General features: G+C 40.1%; 1 pseudogene; it reads right to left on the bottom strand.

Annotated features, from left to right (window-relative positions):
* Positions 1 to 1,255: 1,255 nt before the first annotated feature.
* Positions 1,256 to 26,859, bottom strand: part of LOC135713594 (DNA topoisomerase 1-like) — a 37,635-nt pseudogene continuing 12,031 nt past the window's right edge.

The following is a 26,859-nucleotide window of genomic DNA, read 5'->3' as shown; positions in this document are numbered from 1 at the left end:
AAGAGACAAAATTTTAGAAACAAATTTAAAAAACAAAACATCTGTATTGATATCGTTTGACCTAGAAAAAGCTTTTGACAGAGTCAGTCATCAGTTTCTAGAAAGAAACCTACAGAAAATGGGAATCAATATTGATTTTATTAGATTTATTCAAAAGATTAACGAATATACACACTCTAGATTATTGATAAATGGAAGTTTATCAAACTAGGAGATGCTCCTTTTCTGCTTATATTTGGAACCCTTACTGCAGAAGCTTAAAAGTTGTTGTACAACGGAGTTAGATATTTTATGTAGCTATGTTCGATTTGTTTGAAAAAGTATCAGGTGCGAAAGTAAACTTCTCGAAAACGAAAGCAATGATTGTTGGAATTGACAGAAGTTTGGATGTGCCAGAATGGATTCGTTTAGACGAAAAGATAAAATTTTTAGGTATATGGTATCACAATCACAGTAAATCAATGATTGAGTTGAATTGGGAAGGATTACTTCAAAACCTAAGATTTGTTTTATGGAACAACCAATTTCTAAATTTAAATCTAATACAAAAAGTTGTATATTTGAACACATATGCATCGTCAAAAATTTGGTATGTAGCCTCAACTGTTCCAATTGATAAGAAATCTATTGCAAAAATTAAAAACATGTATGGAAACTTTTTGTGGCATCGAATTTCATACAGGGTCGCTTTTGATCAACTTTGCCTCCCAAAAAGATTGGGAGGATTGGGATTGATTTCGCCTGAGCACAAATGTAAGGCATTATCAATTAATAGATATATTAGGTTGAAGGCAATCGCACCATTTTTTCACACATTTACTGATAATTTAATGAATCCACCGAACATAAAACTAATTCCACTAAATTCTCTTTACTTAAAAAAAGTATGTTTAGAACTACCATACTTACACGAAAATTTAAAAGAAAACCCATCATCAATCAGCTTGTACAGCAACTATATAGCTCGACTACCAAAACCACACATAATGGTGAAGTTTTCACAATACAACTGGGGAAAATATGGAAAAATATTTTTGATGGGATCTTCTTGTGAATGAGAAAATCTCATGTGCGGAACAACAATTCCGCTTTGGTAGAGCGGGCAGTAAAATGTGTGTTTATTGTCCTCAAGAGGTTGAGGATATTGAACACAGGTATGCTGGTTGCGAAAAAGTGCAAAATTGTTGGTGGTATTCTCTAACACAACTAAAATTAATCAACAGAACTCAAACTAGAAACATAGGATTCAATCAGTTTAAATTTCCGGAGTTGACTGTTTTGAGGACAAAAGAAAGGAGAAAAGTTGCAAAAATATTTCTTGAATATCTCAAATATGTACAGGATGGAGCTAGGGAGGATTTAGATGTAAACGAACTAACATTTCTCTTAACCTATATCTAATACTTCTCTTAAGATATAAATCATTTATAAAATTTTATGTAATATGTTAAACAACAAACAATCAGAAATAAACACGTTTCAAGAAAAAGAAAAAAAAGAGGCGTGCTAGCGGCCCGCGAGACTACTTTTAGTCAACCTTTAAAACCGATTGAAGCGTGAATGGGGCTAATGAATGCCAGGTAAAATGTGCATTTCTGTCAAGAATAAACTAGATAAATGTAGATCACTGTATAATGCAACATTCATCGAAGTCAACCCCAATAAATTGCAGTTATTATTTTGTTTATGCTCAAGTTCTGCTGTCATCACCTGTGAACACTCGCAGCACTTTGCATCAAACAGGGTGCATTTAACATTCTCCCAGTCCCCTTCCAACAATATGCACATCACTCAAGCCTTTCTTCGCAATGCACCGATGCCGGTCATCTCCGAAGCTTCAGCATAAGCTAATTAATTCAGTACATTTATTATTTAATTACTGCTGACCGATAAGTAAAGGAAATACTTCGTCATTTAGCTATTATCTTAATACACGTCTGCCCGACTCTGTGCGTGTGCAACATTGACCCTTCCTCCATAGATGGAGATGATATAATGTAGAGATTGCCTAACAGGAATTTGAACTCATCCCCGAGATCAATAATTCCTGCCTTATATGACGCTGAAAGGATTAGGCCTCCATCGACTACGAGAGCTAGTGAGTGCATCACCAACTCCATGTAGTAGGTTTCCAGTACATCGTCAAAGTAAATTGACTGAGTTAGAGTATCTTCAGCGTGTCCCCATCGGTTTGCGTTTTTGTACTGCTTCCTGCCACCCAACACGTTTGGACATATCAGAGTTCGTCCAACACTTTCTGCAATGCATGTTCGCAAGCGCGATGCTCCAAATATTTACGAATGCAATTTGAAACCATTTGTCCACTGCTGCGTGGGCCACCACGGTGCAATGCTTTTTTGACAGTTCCATGCAAAAAAAAAAAACATTCAGCATTGCACTAACTGGAATGTACAAGCCTCATGCCCAGCCATACTGGTTATGTTTGCCCTTTTTTTCAAGTGTAGTCAATTGTCCACCGAGTGGATTTCGGTCACGCGTGATCGGAGTTCGGAAACCAAACAGCACGAACCTGACCACGTGCCAAATTACCCGCCAAATTTGCTATCACTTTATCAATCATCACTAGCAGTTCTTTTTTCTGCATTCACTTTACTTTACGAGAACACACATTCAATTCGGCGGGGTAGGGGTTGAGAGAAGTCATCGAGCGGTTTGTGTACCTTTTGACGGTGGTGGTCATTCGGAAAAATGCAATGAATGCTTCCGAGTGGGTGTTGTTTCCCGCGAATCCTCCACGTGTGTGTGGGAAAGAGAATGCATCGGAATGCAATTCTCTTTCCCCCTCACCTTGGTGCATTGACCGTCCCACCCGGAATCAATTGGTGGGAAAGCGAATTTCAGGGATCAGGTTTTTGAGCTTCGGACTGGCACGCGCCACGCGCCAAAAACATTCTGTGGAGGTGGGGTGTGTGTACACACACACATACCCATCCGGTGAATGAGCACCACCCTCCCTTCCTACCTACCTAGGGGACTATATCGGAATACACCTGATGGTTTTCATTGACACGCGGCTGGTTGTTGTTGGGTGTCGCGAGTATGCACTCACCGTGGCTGACTCACGCTTTCACTATTTTTCAATTTGAAGGGTAAGTGGGGGAGGGGAAGTGCAATTTTCAACTGGCAATTGGGTTTCCCGTCGGGTGGTAGCCACGGCTTTTCGGTAGCATTTCACTTTCAGTGATGTGGAAAATAAGCGTGTTATGATGGTGGGTGAACCGGGATTTGGGAGTTTTTTTGGGGAAAGGGACCTGCGGTAAGTGTAGTTTGAGTTCATAAAACAATATTTGCAGGGGAAATGCGTTTATCTAAACAATTACCACCGCCGCGACATTCAACATGTGTTTTGGCGGTTGCGGATTGATTCTTTTTTGTTTGTTTATGGAACGATTGTGGGCTCTTATTTTGGTCATCTGACTGCAACGGAGGACGATAGAACGGGGTAAAATGGGCGTTGGGGAAGTTGGACGTTGAGACGACGTTGTCTTTGATAGCGTCGGTTTCAGTTCCACAATCGAGTGCCGATAGTCATAAAACACTGTCTGCAAAAGAGATTTTTAACCTGGAGCTTTTCGAACCCATCAACACATGTGCCAGGACCAACGGCTTTACTTCCCTTCCAACCAGAGATGCTAAAGATAGCTCGTAAATTGCAAAATTAAATAAGTATCTGTTATGGTTTTTCAAGAATGATAATGAAAGCGAATAATGAATTAGTGAAAGTGAAAGTGATACAATAGTTGCCAATAGTAGTCAAATTAATTATCAAAAATCTACGAAAATGTGAAGGCTATATAAATGATGTTCCCAACTTACGTAAAGACCTAATCAAAATAACATCTCCGGATTTGAAATGGGTACCGCCGTCGGGTTTTGACCGGTTATAGCATTAACTCCATCATAAGTGGTGTGTTATGAAATGTTGGGCTTTGCTGCCTCAGGCAGTCGTATTTGCGTACTGAGCAGAAAGTTGTGGGATCAAACCCAGACCCCATCATATTAAAGAGTTTCATAGTGCTTACCGTGGTTTGTGAAAATTGTCATTGTTTTCGTCGGTTCCGGGGCATTTAAAAATGGCTTCAACAATTCGATCAAAAGTCGTGTGATGCGATATGAGTGGCTTGGTGGCCTGAGAGCGACCGTTTTTGATTACTTCTCACCCAGCAGGCCTGGCTTCAATCCCAGTCGGCGCCGCTGGGATGTTCTGAGGCATAACACCTCTGATCGCACCTTCCTTCTGAAGGGAAGTAAAGCCGTTGGTCCCCGGTTCATGAGTTGATGGGTCGATAGGTAGGGTCTAGGTGTGGGAACTGTCTCCGTGGCGTCGGTAGCATTGGTGTTGAGCACGGAAAACAAGATCAACGGAAAACAAACCCATTCAGTGTCTTCTTCTTCTTCTTATTCTTTGCATTTCAAACTAATTGCTTATCGAATATTAAATTATGGCGAGATCTCAACTCAACCGGGAATCGATCCCAGCCATACGGCCAAATTGTCCATAGTAATTTTTTTTTGCCCTTCCCTAGTTCGAAACCCGGTAACGCCATTGAATGTAATGTAGTAAGAATAATAAATCCTCGGAAAAATTCTAATGGGAATGTTCGATTGGCTCAAATTTTGATAGTTCATTCGGTTCAAAACATTTTTTCCGTCCATCTCTCCCTGGGAGTATTTCTAACCCTAATAGGGGAAATGGATGTAATGTCGGCGTAAATACCCCTAATTTGGGCCCATACATAAATTCAGCAATCGACTAAATGTTCAATAGCGACCAAACATATTCATTAGTACCGTCCCAATGACGCGTTCAACTAGATAAAGTTGATAAATAGCAGATTTTTAGCGATGGGCCCAATCTTAGATTCATAGGCCAACATTAGAGCAATTTCCCCTATGTATCGTAAACATTATAAATTACGAGGAGCGAGGATGTTGTGATGCACAGTAGAATTCATCTCATTGGATAGATAGACCCACCATCTGACATTTTATCTATGCAGTACCGAACGTCATGCCTATTAGAGCATCTCCACCGTTGTAACTATCTATGGTAATATGGAAACTAGTAAAAGGCGATCTACTTGTTGCATCCTTTCTGTCGCAATGAAATATTTCAACAATTTTACGTTTATTAAAAGATGCTGTGCTCGAGAGCAAAACAGTAGTATTTCAGACGCGGAATTTTCGTATTAGGCGAAATGGTTCTAATTTTGGCCTATGGATCTAAGATTGGGCCCACCGCTAAAAATCTGCTATTTATTAATTTATCTGGATGAACGCGTCATTGGACGGTTCTAATCGATATTTTTGGACGCTATTGAAAATTTAGTCGATTACTGAATTAATGTATGGGCCCATATTAGGGGCATTTAGGCCAACATTACATCCATTTCCCCTATGTGAAAAACAATTTTGTCAATATCGCGCGAAAGTCTGTCAATGACAATGACAAATCTCAGCACTGCACCGGATTCTTGTTGACATCATTCATCAATGCTGAAATTGGAAATGGATTCTGTAATTCTCCTTACCTATACAATTAGCTATACGAAGTTTTGTCAAATATGTCTGAAGTTCATGTTTTTAGAATCAAGTTTATAAATTCGTTTAATCATTTTTTAGGATCTATTTTGGTCCAATCAATCTATTTCTGAACAATACTGAATGACATTTTTGATTTTCTGAATGATTTTTCTTAAAAAAGCGCAAGTGAGCGCAAAATGTTATCTGCTAGAGCGAAAAGATAAAAGTATCGATGACACAGTTTTACATGTGCATCCCTAGATAGTTTGTATATGAGTGAGAATATCTCCCGCCGGGCCCTCTTGATCTCTATGTACACACAGCTGACAACCGATCGCTACCAATCGGGTGAGCTGTGTGCACATAGGTTTGTAGATAGAATTGAAAACGTAAGCAACAAGTCACTCAGTTCGTTCCGTCCTTTACCGTAATAAATGTAATTTAGTGTTCGCGTAATAAAAGGTGTTTTGTTTGTAAACCGCGAGTTTTTCATGTGTTCGAAATATTTCCCGCGACGACCGCGAACATTTGATACTTCGAATCGGATTTTGTTGATGTGCTTCAGGAGTTGTCGAGTGGTTTTGTACTTTTGCTAATCCTTCTCGCCCTTCAACTTTGAGCAGGGATTCAACATGACATACTTGATCATGACGGACCTCTTTCCAGCGATTTCCATCCGGTGCCTTTCGATACGTACTTTCCATCGAGCAGTTGATGATCACATCTCCAGATGCTCACCACGACCACGGAACAAACCCGGAGGTTCAATGCGGAAGTTGGCCATCGATGATACTCGTGCCGTATTCCTTCATCAGTGCTTCGTTCTCTTCCTTCATTTTCAGCTTCTGTTCCTTGATACGGTTCCGGTTCTGTTCGGAAATTTCGAAAAATTGTCTGTACATGTATCGGAAGTTGCACTTTTTGAGAACCTTGATCTTTGATGATGAAGTTGTCGTTGAATATATCCTTCGAGGTGTACTCATGCTCCAACATGCGGGCGTAGAAACCAACAATCTCCTCCGCATCCTGCGACAGCTTCATTACCTTGCCGTCGTACTCGAACTTGATGTTATCCGGCAGGGGCTCGTACGGTGGCGCAAAAACCTGGCCCTTGTGCACCAGTGTGTTCCACTTGACGCCATCTTCGCGCTTTTCCTCCTCCAACCATTTCCAGACTTCTTCCACCTCTTCCCCCTTCTTCTTGCGACCCTTCTGGGGACTGGAGACAGGCTCTTGCTTCATCACGGTCTTGGCCTTGGTCTCCTTTTTGACTTTCTTTGCCTGCTTCTTCTTCGGAGCAACCACGTCTTCGTACTCTTCCTCCTCCTTCTCGGGTTCCTCCGCTTCGGATTCGTATGCGCGCTTCTTCTTTTTTTCTTATCCTTCTAGTCCTTCTTCTCGGTCTTTATCTTCTTCTTCTTGCTACCGGTATCAAAATCGTCATCGTCGTCTTTCTTCTTGCGCTTGGACAGCGGAACATCATCTTCGGAATCCGATTCATGCTTGATTTCCAGCTGGCTTGGCTGTTCTTCGTGCTCTGCTAGTTCCTCTTCTTCCCGAGCACTTAAAAATAACTTATTAATACCAAATTCAGGTATGAAAATAGCATAACTGGCAACCTAAATATGGTATTAGTGAGGCTGACATAAGAGGTAAAATACCAAAAACAATAAGTCAAAAATATTCTACGAATAACGAACTAATAAATAATTTAGTTATTACAATAACAAACGAATAACATACGCTTTTTTAGATGCCAGAATACCATAGTTTGTTATTTTGATGGTCTTCTAATACCAATTCAATAACTCTTTTAGGTGTTATTGTCTAAAAACTGAAAGATCACATTTTGTTATTTTGGTATTCATTTGAAATTTTATAAAATATTTCGATAACTGATTAATATAAAAACTAGGTTTTATATCACAAACATACCAAAATATGGATATTCATTTGTTATCGATTCTGATATCGATTTCTGCTCGGGTTCGCGATTTGGATCGGAGGCTTACTCTTTGATGACGAACTGTGTCTCATCCTGACGGAATTGATCGCACGAGCTAGCCTGGGATATGCATAGAGGATCCTCTGGCACATCCTGCGATGAATCTTTGCTAGCGGTGCCGGTGAAAAACATTGCCGGTTCCTCTTGCTTCACCTTCGGCTCAGCTCTACAGGTTCCTCTTTCACCTTTTTTCTCGCGATCCTTAACCTTCGACGACGAATGTTTGTCGCTGCGATCGCGATCCTTCCGATCATTGTCTTTGTCCTTGCTGCTACTGCTGCTGGACTGTTTGTCTTTATCCTTGCTTCTACTGCTACTGCTCTTATGTTTATCCTTGTTGCGATCCCTGTCCTGATGCTTGTCCTTGCTGCTGCTGCCGCTGCTGGACTTCTCCTTGTTGCGATCCTTGTCCTTAGATCGTTCCTTATCCTTCTCCCGCTCCCTGTCCTTGTCCCTTGACTGGTCCTTGTCCTTGCCCTTATCCTTCGAGCGTTCCTTGTCCTTGTCGCGATCCTTGTCACTTTTTGAGCTCTTGTGAGAACTGCTGTGAAGGTCGCGAAGGAGTTCCTTGCGGACAAGGACCGGTCAAGGGACAAGGACAGGAAGCGGGAGAAGCATAATGAATGATCCAATGACAAATTCAAAATGAACCTCAAGTAGACAATCATTCTTCAAAACAACTCAGAGGTATATTGAGATTTATTTGAGATATTTGGATTTGAATCGAACAGTATATTTCATTTAGATAATCGTATAATTCTTTTTAGGGCGGTTCAAGTTTATAGTCACACTCACATGAGAAGTTTGGACCGTTGTAAAAACGTATTCAAACAGTTTTGGACAATTATGTCCATTGGAGTGAGCAGCAAGCAGCAAATAAATGCAAACAAGTAAAACGTGAAATGCCAATAGAAGTGTGGTTACGTAATTTCCCTTACCTTATAAAAATAAAAAAATACAATTTTTTTTCGATTACTGTCATTGGTCAAAAAGTACAGTAGCAGCACCTACCCTACCCGTGTCCCCTCGAGATCGTCAAGTCGACAATGACAGGAGCACATACCGTGGTAGAGGTAACAATAGCTTCAATTTCCAAACCTACGACTGGATGCCTTCTTTAAAATAACAACTTGAGTGCGGTAAAAATCGATAGAACTGTTTCAAACACATCGTCGGTACTTGAGCGAGTCGGCGATCATCTCTTTTTGCCAGTGGTGGCGGGGGAATACCCCTCACCATCCTTCTCCAACGGGAGAGTTTGGTAAAGAGAGATGATCAAACCGATTTGTATCTTCATTCATAAAAGTTGTCCTTGCTCGCTTTCTACTCTCTATACATACAATTTCACACTGCCGTACTCTAACGAAACTATTAACTCTATACGTTTATCTCCTCAACTATTGTATAAAAATTACCACTCTAGTCTGTTATTTGAAATTAGCATCTTTAACTAAATACAATTTTTGTTTATTGTTACCAGAACGAGGTTATTTTTCTGCACAATACTCTCAACGATCAGAAATGCCGTTTCCGTGCTAGAGTATTTTGAAAAATTTCAAGGACGCCATTTTGAAAATTTACAAGATCCCAAATTTTCGAATTTAAGCAAATCACTACCAATAACATACAATCACACATAGTTTCATACAAATCGGAGAAGGTCGATTCAAACATTATTTTTTTGTCTTCGCTATTTTGCCTCTATTGAGATTTTGAAGGTAAACTTTACCGTTGAGCAATAGCATAAGCATGATTGACCGCCCACGGTTGCTACTCTGTTATTGCCAGATCAGCTGCAATTAGACAGAGAACCAATAGACGATGCTAGGGACTAGCAATCATCCTCAATGCGTAAAAACTGTTGATCTTAAACTAGGCAATACCAGCGCCGGCCGCTCCCTAACACAGGTCAAGAAAGGAATGGGTAGGAATGTGTTGACGTGACACTCGCTTTGATGGAAACCGATCTCTGCACATCCATGAGGAATCACTGGGATATTACGTAAGAGGGTAAGGATTGCAGCAGGGTTCGTTTTGGTAAACGGCAAGCTGAATTGATGTCCTAACGATCATATAAAGCGAAAGAGCTTGGGATTGAACCCTTTGTATTCACATTAACAAATAAAACGATTAACGAATCTTAAATGTGGAGCGGCTTGAGATTAAACACATCATATTCTACTCAGTAAGCAAAAATGGTCGCTCTAAGGCCACCAAGCCCCTCATATCACATCACGATCGCGTTGTTATTGCAACCATTCAAACCCGACCCCGACGGTGACGTTAACGACGATGTTAAGTTTCACCAAACACACGATAATCAAGCAATTTTACTATGAGCCTTCTTAATATTACAGGACCTGGGATTTATTCAAACTCAAATTCGACGGCGGTGCCCTTTACACAGGCCTTTACGACCGATGATCTTTTAAGCCTAGAGAAAAAAAGCCAAGAAAAAGTGCTTTTGCCTTCATTATATTCTACTTTTATGTGACGTTCGTTGTTGGGAACAAAATCCATAAAGAAAAATAAATTTTGTTTTTTTGGGCTACCGTTTCTCTTACTTCACAAAGTAAACTAAGACTGACGCGATTATTTTACCAGCGTACTAATATTGCACATCTTTTAAGCTATCTCGACTGAGCTCTATTGCGTTTTGAAACGACTGTTTTCTCCTTCATATTTCACTGGACCGCCCCGATTATGCGTCATACTACCATATCAAAACCACCAAACCACATAATTAAACTCGACCCGCCGTGACTACCGTCAGTCTTCATCCACCACCCTCATGATCTTGTTAAGGACACACCTAAAAAAAAACATCAAAAACTAATCGATCAAGTGCCAAGCTTGCATGTTCGATCGTGACATTTATTTCCTTATCGAATCATGCTCCAGGGACAGCCCTATGGGGTTGTACGCAATTGTGACGTAGGACTACGTGGTCTTATATAATAAATTTTATTTGTTAACTGTAGCAGGAGTTTGGGTTTTGTGTAGGAATAGGAACTTGAGCGGGGTTCTCTCTGTTTATACTCTTTAGTATGACGCGCTTGACATAGATTGCCCACAGCGACTCACGAAGAGCTACTGACTCCGATCAATAGCGGTGCGGCTTCTTCTTCCTTCTATGGATGCTCATGTGGGCTGCAGCTTGCTGCTTGCAGGCAGCCTTCCGTTGTGTATTGGATAACACCACCAATCACCACGCGGTGATTGAATAAACACCGCTTGGTGAGACTGGATGGAATTCAACTTTGAAATCTGTGTTAGGGAAATGGTTTTTCGGCGGCAATCGGTGATAATTTTAATTATTATAGCAACAGTAGCACATTCATGCAATTTTCAACAGTGACACTTTGAAAAATTATAAAGTCTTAAATTTGGCAAATGCGTAGAAATATGTTTGATCGATTGGTGATAACATTATTGAAATTGTTCCAGGGACAGCTAAGTTATTCACGTTCAAAATCTTTCACAATTTTGTTACATGTTCCATTTTTGGTTTTCACAAAGTGTACCCCTATATAGAAATCACAGACGTAGTCCTACCTCAAAATTATGTAAATTATTTCCGAATATTTTTTCAAAAAAATTCTGATTGATATTTTGCGAATAACTATAAGCAAACTCCAAAGAGAGTTCCAAGGAAATTCCGAAAAGAATACTATGGGAATTTAATTGCATTATTCGTAGGCACCTAACCGTAAAACCGAGGAACATGCCTCTCGCGATCGAGGTCATCTCTCTGGCAAATGGGAAACGATGAAAATAAATTTCGATTTCTCCCCCGAAGGGACGCATTCGCTCCCGTAAAAAAAGCATCCGACCCCAATTCAGCGCAACCGGCATCCCGTCCACGCATGCCAAAACCACCACCCAATAGGGGAACTTTTCCTCTACCTGCTAGGGGCATCAGCACGGGCGAGCAAGCCACCAGCCACACCAAACTGACCATCAAACGCACTGCCCCCTAAAGCAAGACACGTCCCCTCAAAAATACAATCGAGAAATGTATAAGAACAATCTTCAACTGGGACGAACTCACGAAATCAATACATCCGGGAGCGCATTCCCGATGCTTCCACGCATATTTTTCTTTAGTCAGCTACACTATAACTAAATATAACTTTTTTTTTTCATATCACTCTGTGTACAAAAGCAATACAGTCGAACCACTACTCGCTAGATGCTCATCTCAATGCTCATCTCAATAGAATAAACATCGTGGACAGCGACGGACGTGGACGGTGTGGAAACGGTTACGATGACATCGATCACGCAGTTTTGCAATGTACGGATAATGACGTCGCCTAAGAGCGACTTTTGAACACCCTCGAGGCCCACGGAAGACAACCCTATATCCATATCAGAGACGTGTTAGGTACCCGTGATCTCTGCTATATGCAGTCGATTTATGTGTTTCTGCAAATGTCTAGTATAAGAATTTAGTTCGTTTGTCTTTGGTATCTCTTCATTAGTTTTTGTTTGTCTTGTCCCCCGTTTCGATGAGTCTCATCGTCGCCCACTGGTCACCCACCATAGCCGGTCGAACTCCAGATGAAACTAGAACCGCAGTACCTTTCATACTGGCGACAACGCTCTGATGAGACAACGAAACCTTACCCCCAAGCTCCTCCCCTGATCCTATCCTTCGACAATGTACCTCTCTAACCTCGAGTAAGCCGCGAGTATTCGGCCCAACTCCTACTAGACATAGAATTAAGTGCATTTTGTTACAAACAAAGAACAATGAACTATCGGCTCCGTAAAGCTAACGCGATTGAGCCTTCCAAATAAACAAACTAATAAAAAAAAACGCTATACACATGGCAAAGACCTAACAATAGATAAGCGCGGTCGATTCAGACCGGAAGCAAAGAAAAGCGAGAGCACACCAAACACCAAAGCAACAGGAGGGAAAACATCAGCACAAACCATCCCAAATCAAATTATCGCGCCCGCAGGGCTGGTAGTGGGCGTGTGATGTCATAGTAGTGACTTTAGTGACTAAAATTACGAAAATAGTGACCAAATAGTGACTTTCAAACAATATCCTACAAAGCAGTTCAAAGGATAAGTCTGAGAAAAATGTAACGGTCATTCTGAAGAGCGTACCAAGGCAATTGTGAAGAATATTCTAAGAGATTTTCATAGAGAAATAATTAGACAAATTATTACCAGTTTGAGGGAATTGTGGAATCAGAGAGCAATTTATAAGAGATTACAAGAGATAATGCTAAGCACTATTAGAATGTTATAAGTTTGGATATTATCAAGATTAGTTAAGGGGAATCTAGAGTAGAGAGGCCTCCCTTAGCTCAGTCGGTAAAGGCGCAGCTACAAAGTCCGGTCCGGTCTAGGAATTTTTCGGGTTGGAAAATTTCTTGACTTCCCTGGGCATAGAAGTATGATTGGACTTGCCTTGCCACACAATTATACAAATGCAAAAATGGTACAGGCATCGAAAGCTCTCAATTAATAACTGTGGAAGTGCATCTAGAACACTAAGTTGAGAGCACGCAATAAGCTAATATGCGATATGCAATAAGCTTGAAATGCGAAGAAGAAGAAGAAGAAGAAGAAGAAGAAGAAGAAGAAGAAGAAGAAGAAGAAGAAGAAGAAGACGAAGAGTAGAGGTATGATTAAATTCTAGGATGATTTAAATTGAACTCTGTAAATGAAGCAAATTTAGACTAACAAAAAATTTCATGATCTGGGACCCAGGAAAAATATAAATTCCAGAATTTAGAATCATTTCAAGATCCTGAGACTTCAAAAATGACGCTTTCAGACTTTGAGTTATTTAATAATATTATTCTTTGGCATAAATTATTGGTAACTGTCATGTGGAGTTACCCGTAGTTTAGGTTAACTGTGAGTGAGCACCACGATGTTAGGCTTTGATTCTCACTTCAGCCAGGAGAATTTTAGTTTAAAACAAAATTCCCTACTGGTCTACTGAGTGTTGTGAGTTGTATGATGTCAAGAATGAAATTAGAAGTCTGATCAAACGCAGAGTAATTTTACAATTATTTGAAACTTTAAAAAAAATTTAAGTCATATTCTGGTACTGCATCAAATATTAGGGACTAAATCGACTTTTAGTTAAAAAAAATCATCCCATCAAAGTTGCTTGACTCATTGCTGCTTCAGAATTCTAAAAAAAAATTCTGCAGTATTTTACCAAAAATTTAAATCAATTTTGAAATGCTATTTAAACTTTTTGGGAACACTGCGTCAAAACTTTTCTTAACTTTTGGATGATTTTAGCAATGCTAACAAGTTCGTTTTTTTAAACATGGATTTCATAAATATTCTGGTAGACTTTGAATAAATTCCAGATGATCAAGATTTGCACATCACTTTGATTTCAATAGCATTATGTTAAAAACAGGATTTTTTGGAGCATTCCAGATCTATCCAGATTTTATATTTATACTGGTCCAGATTTTTCAGAAAATGACCTGGCAACGCTGGTTGTGAGCAATCAATCACCATCCGTATATTGGTAAGCGGTAAGTGGATATTGATTAATCTTCCGATAATGTCACGATTAACTGTGCGACTTTGTCACAGTAGATTATCTGTGTCCACTTCTTATCATGAAACACGTTCTCTTAAGCTTGAGAACACATCGCATTGTCACATGAGGGAGTGAAATAAACTTCATATAATAAATAAAAACCCACTCACGAAAGTCAAATTTTCATCTCGCTCATATTTTTTTTTAACAACGAACAGTTTGAACAGTAGCACGTGTCCGTCATGGTTCATTTACTGTTCTAATAATCTGCTGCAGCGTGAATTACCTATTTGATGATTAACACATTCTGGAGCTCACGTCTGGTTGGCATGTTCTCTCTGGCTGCCAATGAGCAACACAAACACCTACTGCAGCATGGATTGTTCTGTTTGTAACCTTCGGTGGTCCCTGTCTGAAAAGGACCCACACCACAGGCCCACAGGGAGGACTGCGAAAATGGGTTTCTTCAACATTTGCTCAAGTTTATCGTCATACAGTGGATGTTATTCTGAAGCTTATATTTCCGATGATCTAATAATGGACTGGGTCACCCAAGATGGTCAACAGGGCCTGTTTCTTTTTTTGTGTGTCTGTGATGTTTGCGTTCTTGGTTAGGTCGTGATGCACCAAGGTTGTTGTGATAATTAATCGCTCAGGTAGAATGAATTATATTTACTGGCGGACACACACCGTTCCAGAATTTTGATATGTAGTCAATATTGATACTGTTTCGATTTTTCATTTATTCATGAAAGTGTTGAGCACGATGTTTTTAGATACCAGTACCAGAGCTATGATCAATACGAGTCCAGGTTATTATTCCGCTACATATCGCTGAAAGCTGCGGTGGGTGAATAGGAATTGAAAGGAAAGCTACTGTAGCTCGCTGTGTACCCCTTTTGGGTTCTAGTTACAAGCCCTGGCCCATGCTGTTGATGGGTTAAATGGAGCAACTTGCATCCTCATCCCACACCACCAACGCTCGGGCTTGGAAAAACAGAACGACCAATGAATAGAAATGTACCTCCATGCTCTGCACACAGACATTCGACATCGAAAGCCTTGCCGCCTTTGGACGAGGATTTTCATTCATTTTCCGACTGCTTTGCCACGGTGAACGATGAACGGTGTCGGTGGCGAGTTACGTCGTCACATTTGCATCCGTGAAAGAGCCCACTACCCACTTTCATGTGCCGGTGTGTTGTGTGTGGCAGAGAGTAGAACCGATTGGCTGGTTGCTTGCTCGATGAATGTTGCAACGCTACAGCATGTAAGTGTAATATTTTATTTATTATCCCGAGTATCCAAATAGAAATTTCAATCTTCTGTTTTCATATTTGATGCTCAGGCGAAGGCTGATTTATAGAAAACTTGTTCCCCGCCACTAGCAGCGGTGGGGTCCGGTAGCGGTATGGTTTTCGGGATTTCTCTGCCTCCATGGTAGGAAGGCTCAGAAAAGTAAGACCATCCTTTTTGCCACGGCTTGTGTTACACAAAACCGAGCCGAAATGGTGGCGCGATACAGCAGCAGATCGATACGACACGAAAAGGCAAATATGTTGATGGATTCGGAAAACGAGCATTGAACGCACATTTTCACATTTATGAACACTTCGGTCCCAACCACTGCTGTTCGCTCCGAAAAGCGCAAAACAACCGAGGCCCGCTTTCAGAACCAGCCGTCCCCCTTTCACAGTAGACTAATTTTCACCGATCGGAAAATTAGCGTTCTCACCCATTCCCGGAGATCGTCTGGGCAATCGCTTACGTACCTGCCGCAGCGTGGTTCGATTGTTGGCGGTGTTGGCTCGTATTGCCACAGTAATCCACCTCTGCTCATTTATAGTTTAGTACGGGACTTAATTATCTCAACTTGGTGGTTACTTGATTTGAGCTTATCGTGAAACCGTTCGGTTGACCGGACGGGGGCAGACAATCGGTATTTATTTATATAATAAACGAATATAATTGTGGAAATCCCAGAGTGCAAAGTGGGAATTTACTATGAATGTCTGGGCGTTTGCTGCGTTTACCACATTGGAAAGGATAATAGCCTCGTTAAGAGCAGTTTGATTTGCTGGGAGAAGTCCACAATTACTTACTGCTACATTTGTAACAAAATAGAAACCTTTGAACGCATCCTTTGAAACGTCTGATTTCAGTGGTGATGAAAATAGCCCCACCCATGGCTGTCAGGGCGCATTGGCATCGAACAAAATAGCATTCGACACGGCATCTAGTAGTTAGGTTCATCGCGACGGTCATCCATCAAGCAGCAACCAACAGACGAACCAACCGCATGTTCTAATCACTTGTGTGACGACGACGGTCCATCCATACAGTACAGCTGCTGGAAGGATGAGATTCTGATCCGCCTAACGCATCCGGCCCCATCGCGAATCTCGCTGCTGCGCCTTTTTCTGTCTTCTACCCTTCTCCCCGATTTGGTCAAATGTTTCCACTTTTTGTTGGTACGCTTTCTTATTGTGATTTTTGCACAGGAAACACAACTTTGTATTGGACGTCATTTTGATCAGAATTGACGTTTTCGAGCTAAAATATATTGAAAAAATTTCAAAATCTAAAATGGCCAAATTTGAGCAAACATTCGAATCATTGACAATTTACAATTTTAAACAAGTGTGCAAAGTTTCATGCAAATTGGAGAAAATTGAGTTTTATCGATTCGCCATTTAGCGTGGAACTGCTCCTATGCGGGGATTTAAGAGGATGCAGTTTTCCACTGACATGTAAGCAATCAGGATGACGATGAAAGAGTAGTATTGAAGTAAAGTTGAAGAGTAGAATAATTACATGACATCTACGATTGGGACGGTAATGTTCTGCTAGCTACGTGAGCTTTGGGATGATCGGCTCTTGGTTATTTGTTGGGCCTCTTTTAGCCCATACTAACACAAATGTGTCATGTGTTAGTTGCTCCTAAAGATTGCCTTTTTTGTTAAGAGATGATCACTTTTTGGAGACTAATTTCCAGACTCATTTTCGCCTTTGTGCAATTTGCAGCAGAATGCATTAGTTTTTTTTTTTTTTTTTTTGTATTTACAATTTTAGAAGATTTTTCACAATGTTTCCATAACTTACAATCTCCGATACCAGAGTTACGGAAATTTGTAGGCGATTCATTGCTATCTATAATGTGGATGGTGCGGAAATAAGCTCCAAAATTGAATTACCGAATAGGTTTGGGCCGAAGGGTCTTCGATTTCTATGAAACTTCGCCCATTGGTAGAATTCATGGATATTAGACCTGTTCATTTTAAACGAAATGTTCGGAATGTAACGGGTCAACCGTGATTACTGTTCGTCATGTTAATTTGAACTTTTGTGCAAATTTTCAGCAAAATCGGTGTTGATTCAGAGGTGCTTCTAGTTAATTTTATGTTTTCAAGGTAATTTACGGCTTATAATATTTGTATCTCGAGACTGAAACAACGAAAGCTGCTGTAACAACTTTCATAGCAAAGCTTAATGTGTTATCTACCAACTTTGTGGTCAAAGGTTGACTATTCGAAGTGATTTTATTGAATTTTCACTTAGTTTCATGCTCGAAGATATCTTAAAATGTGAAGAATTTTATAGTATTTGTTCTACGAATTTTCCACCCATATGATATAAAAATGTGTAGTGTACGGCATAATGTTCCTCATATTGTTCAAGAAGTTTCGTTCCAACATAGTTTTCGTGTATATTTCATAGATTGAGAAATAAAAATCAGAAAAGAGGCCGTTTAGCTAAAATTCACAAGACAACAGAACCAATAAAAGTCAATTAGATTGACAGAACATAGTTGCATTGCTTTTCAATGACGACCGATGACTGTTTCATTGATATATGATTTTTTCATAAATATGAATCCTCAGTAGACGTGTTTTTTTTTATCAAAGGCAAGTGGTTCTGTTGTCTTGTGAATTTTAGCTAAAACGGCCTCTTTTCTGATTTTTATCTCTCAATCTATGAAATATACACGAAAACTATGTTGGAACGAAACTTCAAGAACAATATGAGGAACATTATGCCGTACACTACACATTTTTATATCATATGGGTGGAAAATTCGTAGAACAAATACTTTAAAATTCTTCACATTTTAAGATATCTTCGAGCATGAAACTAAGTGAAAATTCAATAAAATCACTTGGAATAGTCAACCTTTGACCACAAAGTTGGTAGATAACACATTAAGCTTTGCTATGAAAGTTGTTACAGCAGCTTTCGTTGTTTCAGTCTCGAGATACAAATATTATAAGCCGTAAATTACCTTGAAAACATAAAATTAACTAGAAGCACCTCTAAATCAACACCGATTTTGCTGAAAATTTGCACAAAAGTTCAAATTAATATGACGAACAGTAATCACGGTTGACCCGTTACATTCCGAACATTTCGTTTAAAATGAACAGGTCTAATGGATATATTAAGAAAATTAAATTTGAAAAAAAAACGTCTGACCTTACTCTTTCGGCAAGAATATCTCGATGAGCAATCCCTTGCGATATGACCTCGTTTTATGCAGTTTCGGCAAAGAGAATGACTTCGCAGAAAACACTCCTTACTGGATAACGACATCCTCACGAAGTCTGGACAGATGTGCAATCCATGGGTTTCTGAGCAGGACGGACATTGTGCACAGTTGGACTGAGTAGCATTGTGGCTAACCTTCTGGTAGACAGGTTTCCGCCTTTCCTGTGATGTAGAATCACGCTTGGCTTTCGATTTCACTGGATCTGGATTCGCCGTTGGAGGAAATCAATTAAGTCCTTGAATGTATCCTTTTCCTTGGTAGACGTAAATTCCTCCCACCCTCGACGCGTAGCTGGATCGAGACGAGAACTGAGTAGCTCCACTAATAGCAAGTCCTTGTAATCAGCAGGTTCGAGTACCTGATCTAAGTTCCGAGTAGCTCTATCGAATCCTTCCACCAACTTGTGTAGTTCATCAACAGATTCCTTGACGAGAGACGGCAGTTTTAGCAACGCCTGGATTTGTCTTTTCCTCAAGAGCTTGCTATTATTGTAACGCTTTAACAGCGTATCCCATGCTAGCTGATAATTGTTCGAAGTGATCTGTAGTGGATCAACCAGAGCCCTTACCTCTCCTGCCAGACATCCTTTGAGGTAGTGGAATTTCTCAACTGGCGGCAAATCGATTTTGTGGTGAATCAAAGAAGTGTAGATGTCTCTGAAGCTCAACCACTCATCTATGTTCCCATCGAAACACTGTATCTTTATTTGCAGAAGACGGACATGATCAACCGCACCATGCAAAGTAATTTGATTTTGGGCGGAAACCTCTTGCAATTCGTTCGCCTTATCCAAGATTTGACGTCGTAGAAACGGGTTTCAAACTCTTCCTGTTCCTTATGAAATGCTTCGTTGTTTTCAAAATCTTCATGAGATTATATCTCCCAAGAAGTCTCATTAATGGATTCCCACAACTCATCGAGACGATCAATACGAACTTAAAAATACTGACTTGCCGTTGTCCCTTCCTTGAACTCACTAATAAACCGTCTAATTTTGCTGAACGAAGTGCGAAGGCCTCTGAGCTTCGTCGTGAGAGACTTCAGTTGTCTTGATCCCTTGGTTGCCATTGTTGAATCTTGCCGACGCAGTATGTTTTCCGAAAGGCGAAAGAAAAACGTGGATGTAGTTTCAAGAATTGGCTGGCTCACCTGTGAGACTAAAACAGCGGTGCCCCTCAACCGATCAGAACCTACTCGAAAATTATTGTGCTTTCTATCGAATGACAAAAGGGTAGAAAAGAGCGGATGTTGTGTTCAAAGACCCAAAACTTCGGCTGTAGATATATCGTAAAGTTCACCTAGAGAATTACAGAGAACGCCAACAGCCAAGTTCGAACACACATTCCATGTACAGCAACAGAGTACCAACAGGGTGTCTACTCAATCCAAGGAATCAAATTCCCTTAGTTTTCCAGGTATTTCCAGGTCGGATGAAAAAAAATTCCAGGTGCATACACATTATTATTTTATCTATTTATCCGTCTGGAATCCCTTTTATGTACTTATTGATTTATGTTATTTTCGATTGTTCAAACTTGGGCGTCGGCACAGCAAAAAAGTTTTTGAATATTACAGCAGAACAGATGCACATAGGTTGTTTAATATTAATTTGTACAATTTATGTTTAGTAAATGCACCAATAGGGCAGGTACTTTAGTGCAATGTGTTCCTATGGTGGCTTATAGAGTCTCCCTAAGCCGCTATAGAAGTACATTGTACTAACGTAATGTACTTCTATAGCGGCTTAGGGAGACTCTATAAGCCACCATAGGAACACATTGCACTAAAGTACCTCCACTATTGGTGCATTTATTCTACACATAATTTGCGAAAAGAAATTATATCCATGGATGTAATATTGTATTTGGTTTTTGCAATCACATTAGTTATTCATACAGTAGCATGCATTACGTCAATCAATATTACATTTTTTTTTTTGGTATTTGTGTAGTATTTTTTTAATTCAAGAATATAAATACAAGTAAGAAACCTATCTACACTATTTCGATAAAACGATATATCAAAATTTGATAACAATATGCTTTCAAAAACAACATATCATTTTGATAATATGTTTGAGTTCAACTCTGTTTGGAAGATCAAGACAGAAAAAATCATGGTTTCACATGTCTACAATCTCTTATGGTCCGTTTAGACTATCCTATTTCTTGGTCTGATTTTGACCGCCGCCATAATGAAAAATCTGCTCGAATTTACTTTCGACACACTTTGTCGAACCCCCCTGTTTGCTGGTGTTCACACTGCTTGCACATGTCGAAAGAACTGCCAATTTAGATTTCAAAACAAAACTGTATCAGGAATCAAAAGTAAAAACTTCCATCATGAATTACCGGAAAATTGCTCTAGTTTCGGCAGACGTATTTGCTTCTATTATTTTAAATGAAATGAGGAAGAGAAGGTGAACTTTGTGGAGTAGGAAATGGTTGCTCAGGAGGAACACCGGCAGAGATCTGGCTCATCTTGTCCATCAAGAGTTGCGATATGAAGATGGAAATGGATTTCAAAACTTCGCCAGGATGTCGGTACCAACTTTAGACAAGCTAGTGGGAAAATTTCTCACTAGATATACAAGATTCCTTGAGTTCTGAAAATTAACAAAAGTTAACAACTCAATTCTGCAAGGTCTTCAAACCTTCTGACGTCCCTGAAGTTTTGTTTCTGTTCTCCGGTAAAATTTCGTTAAAGATCAACAATCCTTCCCTACAATCTGGTAATTTCTCGGTAGTTCTACAGATTTCTTTGAAGTTCTGTGTGTTCTTCAGAAGTTCTGCAAATTTTCCTAAAAATCTACAAAGTTCCTGAATCCCTGAAGATTTAAGATCCTTGAAGATCAACAATTATCTCTGATGTTCACAAAATTTCTAATAATCTACAAACTTCTTGACAGTTTTGTAATTTTCTATGCAGATTTTCATGATTCAATGAATATCTGCAAATATCTCTGAACATCTATACAATTTTCTAAAGAATTAAAAGAAATTTTTGAGTTTTCCGGATGTTTTAGGAAGTATTCTGAAGTTTTTCTAATTTTTCTGAAGCTGTGCAAATATCTCTAAGGATCAGAGAACTTACCTGAAGTTCTGTAAATGTCTTTCAAAATCCAAGAACCACAGTAAAATTCTGAAAATTTATTTAAACATCTGCTAATTTTTGAGTAGATTTACGATCAATCCTCTGAACTTTTCTGAAGATCCTACAATTTATTTCAAATTCTGTAAAGTTTTCTGAAGTACTGTATTTCTGCTCTAAAGATCTACGAACTGCCCTGAAGTTCCATAAATTTCACAGTAGATCTCCGAACTTTTCTAAAGTTCTTTAAATTTCTTTGTGGATTCTTGATCTAAAGATCGGCGAACTTTTTCGAAGATCTGTGAGTTTTGCTGAAGTTTTGCAATTTTTTTTCTAAAAACGTACGAACTTTCTGACGTTCTACAGACTTCTCTTAAGGTCTACGGACTTCTTTTAAGGTCTACGGACTTCTCTGAAGTTCTTTAGATCTACACAGCTAAAAAAAAGTAGTGTAAATTTCCGTTACTATGATGCACATAAATGGAGCGTCATATATCATACAAGTTTAGATTATAGATCGTGTAAATTTATGAGACATGTCATGTAATATCCCATATATTGTATGCAACTGTCCACTTTTGTTTGCAACATTTCTTGCAAGTTGCTAGTTTACGTGAAAAGGAAGTTTACATGCATGAATGTTTGCATGCATGGATGTTTATATCGCCAGTAAAATTCAGAATTTTTTGGTGTGTATCTATTTCCGACTTCCATGGAGTTCTGCGAAATATTGTACTTTTGTACTTCCCTGCGATTTGTTTTTGGAATTGAGGTGCTTTTCTGACATTTAACGAATTTTTCTGAAGATCTCACATTTGTGTGAAACTGTGAAACTTTCTGTCAAATTCCTGCAAATATCTTTAAAGTTCTGTAAAGTTGTCTTAAGCTCCGTAGCTCTATTCCCAAGATCTACAAATAAAAACTTGAGGCTCAATAAATTTCTCAGTAGATCTGCAAACTTCTCTGATGTTTTGTAAATTCCTCTCGGGTTACTCTGAAGATTTGAAAATTTCGTTGAAGATAACCTCAAGTTGTCAACATTTATCTGAAAATATTTGAGCTTCTTTGAAGCTTCAAATGTCTCTCTCAAGATCTAAAAATTTTCCTGAAATCGTGTAAATATATATATATATAGTTTTACAAATTGATTTGAAATTATTTTTGCTTGCTTGAAGTTTTGAAAATTTCTTTGAACATTTATCTGAAGATCTACGACCTCTCTTGTGATGTTGTTTTTATGAATTTCTGTTCTTTTAATTTGTTTGTAGTTCTGTTCTCAAGATCTACGAGCTACCCTGAAGTTCAACAAATTTCTCAGTAGATCTCCGACCCTCTCTGAACCTAAAAAAAAATTCTATGTAGGCTCTCAAACCTGCTGTCTGGCATGCTTATTCTTATACAATACATGCTTCGTATGCTTCCTTTTGCCAGTCTCTCTTTTTCGGCTGTTTCCTTTTTACGACGATTTTGATCCTCCACATACAAATCAGCGAAGAGCGAGCGTGACAAGGCTCTCTGAATGAACTTGTCTTGTTCGCACATGTTGTCTTAGATGTCAGATGCTTGTCAAATCCAGTGTCCTTAAGAAACGATTCGAGAAACTGAACGAAAAACTTCTTTTAAATTACGAATGAAGTGATAAGTGGAAAATTCCCTGAGTGGAACCAAAATTCCCTGAATATTCCAGGTTTTTCCAGAAAAAAATAAAATTCCCTGTAAATTCCAGGTTTTCCAGGTTTTAGTAGGTAGTAGACACCCTGAGCAAGTTGTCTCAAAGCGGAATATCCAGTGCAACAAACGGAAAAAAACAGCTATGTAATATCGACAAAATGCCTGCGACGGCAGGACATATACCTTTGCCTCACCTGGAGAATCTAGAGATGGCACTGTATGACTCAAAAACGACTCAATGCTTCGTCCAATGAAGCCCTTGAGCATAGGGATTGCGTCCGTAAGAAATTTAGCCAAATTTTGTCGAAAAGGTAAAATTTATTTTGTGGTGCAGCATCAACATAGAACCAGCTACGGCCAGGCATACATCTAAATGTAAATTTAGGGTTCGTTGACGTCGTGGTGTAGCTTGTCGTTCTTCCTCGTTAGCGTTTCGCGGATTCCTCACTACACCCAACCGGGGGATGTAAGATTCGCTTACAATTATGTGGGATTCATCATCAGAGGATGTTAGTGGAGACCGCATGAACCGAGGATGCGATATACCGAGCTGCGGTCCAATGCAAGAAAATTGGAGACCGAAAAATGTACAGTGTATTAGTGAGGTAAATTAGTTATATCAAAAAAAAAATTGGAAACAGACTGCCGACTGTACTCGAACCACGATCGCAACGATGCCGACAGGTATCAGACCTGTGCTTTCTCCACTGCACTCTACATGCTTATGAATATGGGTAGCCTAAAAGCAATCACGAAGCGCTCATTTTCTCGCATACTCTACATCGTATGCTTTTTCTGCTGGAGAGACTCGAGGCAAGTGTGTGCGTCGTTCTACAAGCTTACTGGTATAGTCGAAAGCGTAGATAGAACACGGAATGACAAAGACAAAAAACCATTACTTCGTCTGCATGGTGAATTTCTAACATTCGTTTCAATGTTCATGAACAGAGGATGATAGGAAACGAAACTAACATTCTTTGTAATAGATTTTTGGTTTGCGTGTAGCACATTCTGTGGAACTGCGTCCCACCAAAACTATGTGAGATCCTTGTATGGCCTGTCCTAAGACGAGAAACCACCTTCTGGTCCCGTAGTTTCGACATATCCGCCCACTTGCTCGTCGTTCCTTTGATTCTTCGGATGAAGAGGGATTGGGATTGGCACCACTCTGCTTCCCAGGCTTCCCACATTTTGCTGACTATCCATCGCTTTATGTCCTGTAGTGGCACTTCGTCGGTGTAACGGGGGCCTGCTGGTCCAGACCCTGCCAGGCTGTCGGCTTTGCTGTTTCCTGGGATACCGCAGCGCCCAGGGATCCAGGAAAATACCGTGTTCGGAGGTGTGGCCTCCACATTACCCTGTATCCAGGGGTGAGTCATGGTCTCCGATGTGAGGGCTTGTATCACGCTGTACGAATCGGATAGCACCAGTATGGGCCGGTCCGAGGGTGTTGTGACGGCAACAAAGATGGCCGCAGCTTCGGCGGAGAAAACCGAGCATTGTGGCGGTAGGCTGCTACTTATCGGTGCTGAAGTTCCGGCTACTCCAATTTCGACCCCGGCTCGGGAAAGCGATCCGTCTGTGTATATGTGGGCATGGGCTGGGTAGTCCGAGCCTAGCATTTCGGCTGTTGTTCTCTTAAGCGCTGCAGAGTTATCTCCAGCCTTGAACCTGCTTTTTATCCGACTCTCGATTTTTGGTGGAGGTATGCGCCAACTTTTGTCTCCGTACCAGTGGACCTTGGCCACTGGGGGAGCTCCGAATTGGCAGTCATGCGGAGGAGTCTGTTCCCCTCATCGAGGAGAAACATCCTGTCACTTTCGGAGGTCATTGCGGTAAAGGCAGCGGGTTTCGTTGCAAATGCTGCGGTTATACCATGGCGGAAGGGCAGAATACCCACTTCGATGCATGCGGCATCGGCGGGCGTTGACGGAAGAAGAGCGGAGGCAATCCGAACGTAGGTGTTGAAAGTTGGTGCTAGTATCTGCACGAGCTTTTCGGTGGCGATGCACGTCATCTCAAGACCGTACAGTAGGCGACTATCGATTACGTCTCTTGCAACCCGGAAACGAGTGTCGCAATTATTAGACCGGTGGGGGCGAGAGGTGGTGCGAATCAAGTTGATCCTACTGCGGCAGTCGTTCTTGATCGCCTTAAAGTGCTGCTCGAAGTTGAGGGACCGGTCAACAAGTACCCCCAGAATACGGACCGTCTTCTTCAGTGGTATGGGCTGGCTTTGAACTTTAATAGGTGGACACACGTGGCACCTGACGCTTTTGGTGGCCGAAAGCTGGAAACCTACCGTGCTGGCCCACCTGGCTACAGCGCAGACTGCTGCCTGGGCCTTGATCCTGTTACGTGCTGCTGTTGGGCCGGTAGTCCCAACAGCAGAAAAAAAAAAGAAGATAGAGATTATCTCTGAGAGTCCATAACAGGTTTTCTATGAATTCACTGAAGATTCCTGCTAAACTTCTTCCCAAAATTAGCTTTAATTCTTATTTGAATTCCCAAACAATTCACTTCATAATTATCTTGAAATTAGGTTAAGACCTATTTTGCAGTTTTGTTCCGAACTATCTTGGACTTCTTCTCTAAGTTCTTTTGCAATTTTGCTTGGAAGTTTCCTTAAAATTATCTACAAATTCATTTCGTAATGTACTTGGAATTAGCATCCGTAGGCACCATGCATAAGAACTACCTAAAATGTTACTTCAATTCCTATGAATAGCACGGCTTGTGATGACTATCCTCCATCCAATTGAACTGTTTTTTGTATGTGATTAAGATCAACCTTTAGTTTGCCACCTACAGCGCAATTGGTGGGAAGACACCCAAGAAATTATGGTGGGTGGATGTCACCACCCACCGTGCTATTATGGCAGGGCTGGTAGCCATCACTGCCGTCAAAAATAGTGATTTTAGTGACAATGTTAAAGAAATAAATGACTTATAGTTGTAAAAATAGTGACCAAAAAGTGACTCTGAATTGAATTAGAAGTAAATTTTATTGAAAATTAGGAATTTCTGAGGAGCACAACTCCTCCCAAGTAACATTGCAAGTTTTTTCATGGTTTTAAAGCATGCTACAAGTCTAAATCATAGTCTGCAGAACCCTCATAAAACCCCAATTGCTACTTGGGCTGTGAACTTTAAAGGAAAATTTCAATTGCATTCTGAGGATAATTTCATAAAGTTTGTGTTAGAAAACAAATACGGAGCATAAGTCCATGGAATTTTCTTGAAAATACTAAAAGAAGAATTACAATTAAATCTGAGAATAACTCCAGGACATCTTCAAAGGAATGTGGAAAATAAATTCAGGAGAGTTTTCCAAACAAATTATGAGAAGAAATCTAAGGAAATTGTGAGTAGAAATGCCAATGAATTCATAGGAGACTTTCAATGTGGGTAGAATTCCAAGCGAAGGAGTGAGATTCAAAAGGAAATCTGAAATGAATTCAATGAATATTCTGATAA

The sequence above is a fragment of the Ochlerotatus camptorhynchus genome, unplaced genomic scaffold (genome assembly GCF_037179485.1).
Source record: "Ochlerotatus camptorhynchus isolate MF236.1 unplaced genomic scaffold, CSIRO-AGI_Acam_v1.1 ptg000570l, whole genome shotgun sequence".
NCBI lineage: Eukaryota > Metazoa > Arthropoda > Insecta > Diptera > Culicidae > Ochlerotatus > Ochlerotatus camptorhynchus.
This window is presented reverse-complemented; position numbering and strand designations above follow the sequence as displayed.